Source organism: Bos taurus, chromosome 2 (genome assembly GCF_002263795.3).
Source record: "Bos taurus isolate L1 Dominette 01449 registration number 42190680 breed Hereford chromosome 2, ARS-UCD2.0, whole genome shotgun sequence".
NCBI classification, from domain to species: domain Eukaryota; kingdom Metazoa; phylum Chordata; class Mammalia; order Artiodactyla; family Bovidae; genus Bos; species Bos taurus.
Genome location: NC_037329.1, coordinates 111,482,657 through 111,489,192, shown reverse-complemented (window position 1 = coordinate 111,489,192; position 6,536 = coordinate 111,482,657). Strand labels below are relative to the sequence as shown.

The window sequence follows — 6,536 nt, the reverse complement described above, 5'->3', positions numbered from 1 at the left end:
AGCTCAGACTGCCCCACCCTTGTTTGTTGAAATTTTTCCAATTTTTAACTATTTCAACAAACAAGCGTGGGGCAGTCTGAGTTACCAATTCATTGAATACTAGATGCTTGGGGCTGGTGCACTGGGACGACCCAGAGGGATGGTATGGGGAGGGAGGAGGGAGGAAGGTTCAGGATGGGGAACACGTGTATACCTGTGGCAGATTCATGTTGATATATGGTAAAACCAATACAATATTGTACAGTTAAAAAATAAAATAAAATAAATTTTAAAAAAATTGGAAACAATTTTAAATGCAGAATTATTTGTTATCCATTTTTGGAGTCATTTCTCAGTTTGTCACAAAAGCTTTACTAAGCTTTGTAAAATGACTATTAAATATATTCATAACCAGGAGAGATATCCAAATATTAGCATCTAAGTCGCTTCAGTTGTGTCCAACTCTGTGCGACCCCATAGACGGCAGCCCATCAGGCTCCCCTGTCCCTGGGATTCTCCAGGCAAAAACACTGGAGTGGGTTGCCATCTCCTTCTCCAATGCATGAAAGTGAAAAGTGAAAATGAAGTCGCTCAGTCGTGTCTGACTCTTCAGTGACCCCATGGACTGCAGCCCACCAGGCTCCTCCGTCCATGGGATTTTCCAGGCAAGAGTACTGGAGTGGGGTGCCATTGCCTTCTCCAACAGTAAGATATACAGTCAACCAATCCAACTGAACTAGATGCTGACCTCAGTGGGAGAACAGGTTCTCACAGACACCTAACTGTGCAGGGTATTGATCTTACAGTTTCTGGATCATGACATCTTACAGTTCCAGGTCCCAGGGGAGGGCCGGGATAGATCCACTTTAGGATTCAGGGACATAAATACTTAACAACCAATAATAAAATATGTCAATATTTTAACAAAAGAATGATTCCTGTTCTGCTTTCCTTCAAGAACACACTCTTTTATCACAATGTACTTCGAAAAGGTGGAGAAAATTGAAATGGTACATTTCACCTTTGCCAGTACAATATTTTTTTTGCAAGATATAACAACTGATTCTAATGTTACAAAGTGTCATTAATATAATCTCAGATCCACATTGCAACTTAACTTTTTTTTTTTTTTTTTTAATATGGAACGCTTCACGAATTTGCGTGTCATCCTTGCGCAGGGGCCATGCTAATCTTCTCTGTATCGTTCCAATTTTAGTATATGTGCTGCCGAAGCGAGCACGCAACTTAACTTTTTAAAACTATTTTTTATTGGAGTATAGTTGATTTACAGTGCTGTGTTAGTTTCTGCTATCTAGCAAATGGAATCAGCTACATATATATAAAACCTCTCTTTTAGATTCTCTTCCCATATAGGTCATTACAGAGTACTTAGTAGAGTTCCCTGTGCTGTACTACTACAGATAGTCAGGTAGCGTGTGCATGCATGCTCAGTCATATCCGACTCTTTGCTACCCCATGAACTGTAACCCACCAGGCTCCTCTGTCCAGGGCAATTCCCAGGCAAGAATATTGGAGTGAGTTGCCATTCCCTTCTCCAGGGGATCTTCGCTACTCAGATTGAGCCTGCATCTTCTGCGTCTCCTGCATTGCAGGTGGATTCTTTACTGATGAGCCATCAGGGAAGCCCATAAGTGGGTACTAGTTTCTTATTATCTATTTTAATAGTGTGTATATTTTTGGTTAAACACTTGTCTTGCTCTGTTTTACAGATATTTTCAGCATAACTTTGGAGCTACTGATTTAGCTCATTCAATTTATAGACAATATCCATCATTTAACCTAATTGAATAAGCCAATCCTAATTATCAGCAAAATCAGACTAATTTTTTTGGGAGGCAGGAAATGTTTAACCTTCTCTTTTCAATTTAAATGACTGCATAGAGATGTGTTCCCATGATGTCCATCTCATTTCTTAACACTAATTTTAATACTAATGGATAAAACATGGCACCCCATTAAAATAAGGCACAGTGCCCTTCAGAGCTTTTCACCAATTGTCTTTGTCTTTGCTCCATTCAAAAGGGAGCCTCTCCCCAGAGGACACATTATGTAGCAATAGCCAGGGAATGTGAGAAGAGAGGTTATTAGAGGACAGTACCAGCATTCCTGGCTTCTCTTTCTTAAGTGTATGTGAATTCTGGATATGTCAACATGAATCAAGTTATCCCATATCTAACTCCATGCTTTGCACTTAAAAGAATCAAGTGTAAGTCAAGGAAAAACACAAAGCTGGACATCAATATTTCAGATTGTCCAATTTAGGGGGGGTCTGAAAGTTTGTACATCTAAAAGTACAATGTAATTGCTGAAAACATGCTGGATGGATGGGAGGTAAGGCTTTCTTTTGAAAAGTGGCAGGAAGGAGACTATGAAAAGGGAAGGTGAGAAAGGAGAGACCACCAGATATTTTGATCATCACAAACTTCTGTCCTATTTTGGGATACAAGTTAGGGATCTGGAAGGGCTTCCTCAGTGAGTCAGTGGTAGAATCTGCCTGCAATGCAGGAGACACAGGAAACACAGGTTTGATCCCTGGTTCAGGAAGATCCCCTGGAGAAGGAAATGGCTACCCACTGACAGTATTCTTGCTTGGGAAATCCCATGGACAGAGGAAACTGGTGGGCTAATAGTCCATGGGATCACAAAGAGTCAGACACCAGTGAGCACATTTGAAGCAGTTCAGTTCAGTTCAGTCTCTCAGTCATGTCCGACTCTTTGCGACCCCATGAATCACAGCACACCAGGCTTCCCTGTCCATCCCCAACTCCCAGAATTCACTCAAACTCATGTCCATCGAGTTGGTGATGCCATCCAGCCATCTCATCCTTTGTCATCCCCTTCTCCTCCTGCCCCCAATCCCTCCCAGCATCAGAGTCTTTTCCAATGACTCAACTCTTCCCATGAGGTGGCCAAAGTATTGGAGTTTCAGCCTTGGCATCAGTCCTTCCAATGAACACCCAAGGCTGATCTCCTTCATAATGGACTGGTTGGATCTCCTTTCAGTCCAAGGGATTCTCAACAGTCTTCTTCAACACCACAGTTCAAAAGCATCAATTCTTCAGCGCTCAGCTTTCTTCACAGTCCAATTCTCACATCCATACATGACCACTGGAGAAACCATAGCCTTGATTAGACGGACCTTTGTTGACAAAGTAATATCTCTGCTTTTCAATATGCTATCTAGGTTGGTCATAACTTTCCTTGAAGCAGTTAGGGATCTGGAAATTCCTTATTCATGCTTTGATAACTCTTGTGAAGTTTCAGGGTACCTCTTGAGGTATGGGGATCCCAGTTTGAAGGCTTATAGACTAGTTGATTTTTACAGTATTCCTTTTTGGGGTCATGTTTTAGATTTTCTCTGATGTGATCATAACTAAAAAATCAGAGCAAAAATTCCATCAAGGGCAACATCAGCCAACATAGACTATCATGCACGTGTAGACTTATACTATTGATATATCACCAGTTGGAATGCTGCTGTGAATTGCTTTCAGTGTGGAGATAAGTTTTCTCTGGGCCATTCCCACACTCCCTCTTAACTTCCCTCAGGAACATATTTGTCGGGTGCTGGTGAAGGTAACCATAGCCTCTGGAATGAGCAGAACAAAGCTCTATGCCAACTGTAGTAATAAGATGGGCCTCCTGATATTCTGGATCAGACATAGAAATGTGTAGAGGATGCTATGAGGCTGTAAGTCTGTGAGCCTAGTCTAGCAGGAGATATCAAAGCCGGAGACTGTCTTAAGTCCTGAAGGATGAGTAAAAGACTTGCCCAGATGATAGACATGGAGATGGCAAAAGATAGGATTGTGTGTGTGTGTGTGTGTGTGTGTGTGTGTGTGTGTGTGTGAATAAGTAATATTATGCAGCACTGTGTAAATAACCACAGCATATGCCAGAGAAGGCCAGAGTAGGTCTATTTTATTCCTGGCCTCACAAATTCAGTAAACCTTGACTGGGTCACTAAGGTACTAGGTCAAAAATTTGACTTCATCAAAATCATTTTATTTCATGAAATCTAAGAAGCAATTAATTTCAGACATGTTAAAACATGAAAAAGGAAAAAGGAACCATGTATGATTTGGCAGTTCAGTTGGAGATAATAAACTCTGGCTGTTTGATTTATTACAATCCATCTCATGAGAAAGAGATAAACCAGATGGTAGATATAGAGACTTTTCTAGGAATGGCAAGGCCATGCCCACATCCCAGGAGGTTCCACCTTGCTGTCTTTCTTGATAAGGAAATATCTGGGAAATTCTATCAGGCATCAGAAGATTGCTAAGTGATTGAAAGCTAGAGCAAAGGGGTTTAGTTTATCTTGACCATAGTTGGCATCTTCAACAACAGATAATACAGTATTTGATGCATTTGCTTTATTTTACTCCTGGAGACCTCATTCTAACAGCTGGAATGTCTGCATCTGAATGATCCATCAGTTTAGTTCAGTTGCTCAGTCATGTCCAACGCTCTGTGACCCCACAGACTGCAGCATGCCAGGCTTCCCTGTCCATAGCCAACTCCTTGAGCTTGCTCAAACTCATGTCCATCAAGTCGATGATACCATCCAACCATCGCATCCTTTGTCATCCCCTTCTCCTCCTGCCTTCAATATTCCCCAGTATCAAAGTCTTTTCTAATAAGTCAGTTCTTCACATCAGGTGGCCAAAGTATTGGAGTTTCAGCTTCAGCATCAGTCCTTCCAATGAATATTCAGGACTGATTTTCTTTAGGATTGAATGGTTGGATCTCCTTGCAGTCCAAGGGACTCTCAAGAGTCTTCTCCAACACCACAGTACAAAGGCATCAATTCTTTGGCACTCAGCTTTCTTTATAGTCCAAATCTCACATCCATGCATGACTACTGGAGAAACCATAGCTTTGACTAGATGGACCTTTGTTGGTAAAGTAATGTCTCTGCTTTTTAATATGCTGTCTAGGAATATATGTATACATATAGCTGATTCACTTTGCTGTACAGCATAAAATAACACATTGCAAAGCAACTATACTCTAATAAAAAGTAATTTTAAAATGACGTTTGTACTTAAGAGCATCGTTAATTCTTATTTAGCAAGGGACAAAACAAAAAGACCTAAATGACTCACATGTAAACTCTATGGAAAATAACAGAATACCATAAAATGGATGGATCTATAAATGTCTATTACCAGGAGTAGTTAGAATCAACCTTTCTCCCACTCACGGGGATGATGATGTTAGCAAAACTCTTCTGTTAAAAGCAGGACATGTCCCCCCTTTTAATCTTTCTCCTCCATAAAGCTCCAATTACATTGGTTTCTGATATGATTCTTTTTGGGGTTTCATTTTATTTATGTGATTCTTCAAGCTCTTCAATGTATGTTTTTAATTTGCTTGACTTTCAGACAGAAAAGAATCTATCAAGGGAAATGAAAAACAAGATCAACACTTCTTTCTTGCCAGGTAGCCTCTTGGCTGTGTCCTGCAAGGCTTGACAGTATTTGGGGATGGTTTGTGGAGCAGGTGGTAAGTGTGTATATATTACGTCAATGTTAGTCCAGGCTTCCAGCAAGAGGCAGAGTGTAAGGGTGCTATTTATGTACTGGCAATTTTAAAAGGACGAAAGCCTACAGAAGACTGAAAACAATATTTTTCAATAAGCAGGTTAGAACCAGAAGCAATTCAGATTGTTGAAGGTAAAGTAACATTTTGTTCCAAATTATTAGTCAAAAATGATTTTTTTGAAAAAAGTTCATGAAATAAAACACAAGTCTGACCAGTTTTCAAATACAAGCAAAACAAAACAAAACTTTCTTGGCCTTATCACAAACTTTGGCTCCTTTCAGTTCAGTTCAGTTCATTTGCTCAGTCGTGTCCGACTCTTTGCGACCCCATGAATCGCAGCACGCCAGGCCTCCCTGTCCATTACCAACTCCCAGAGTCCACCCAAACCCATGTACATCAAGTTGGTGATGCCATCCAACCATCTCATCCTCTGTCATCCCCTTTTTCTCCTGCCTTCAATCTTTCCCAGCATCAGGGTCTTTTCCAGTGAGTCAGCTCTTTGCATCAGGTGGCCAAAGTACTGGAGTTTCAGCTTCAACATCGGTCCTTCCAATGAACACCCAGGACTGATCTCCTTTAGGACATACTGGTTGGATCTCCTTGCAGTCCAAGGGACTCTCAAGAGTCTTCTCCAGCACTGCAGTTCAAAAGCATCAATTCTTTGGCGCTCAGCTTTCTTTATAGTCCAACTCTCACATCCATACATGACCAATGGAAAAACCACAGCCTTGACTAGATGGACCTTTGTTGGCAAAGTAATGTCTCTGCTTTTGAATATGCTATCTAGGTTGGTCATAACTGGCTCCTTACTTAATTTCTAATAATACAGAAAATTGGAACCATTTTGAGTAAAGAAAACACATTTTTTTTCTCTTAAAAGAATAAAATGTGTTTTATGGGTTTCTATGAAAATGGTAATTCAGACGTCATCTCCTTCCATTTTACCAGAATTTTTTGAAAAAGTTAATTAAATTTACTATTACTGGTCA

At 40.5% G+C, this 6,536-nt stretch overlaps 1 non-coding gene across 1 annotated transcript; it reads right to left on the bottom strand.

The window, feature by feature from the left end:
• Positions 1–1,112: 1,112 nt before the first annotated feature.
• LOC112443698 (U6 spliceosomal RNA) lies at positions 1,113–1,219 on the bottom strand. The gene has a single exon (XR_003032106.1). It is a non-coding gene; the product is annotated as a U6 spliceosomal RNA (small nuclear RNA).
• Positions 1,220–6,536: the final 5,317 nt, after the last annotated feature.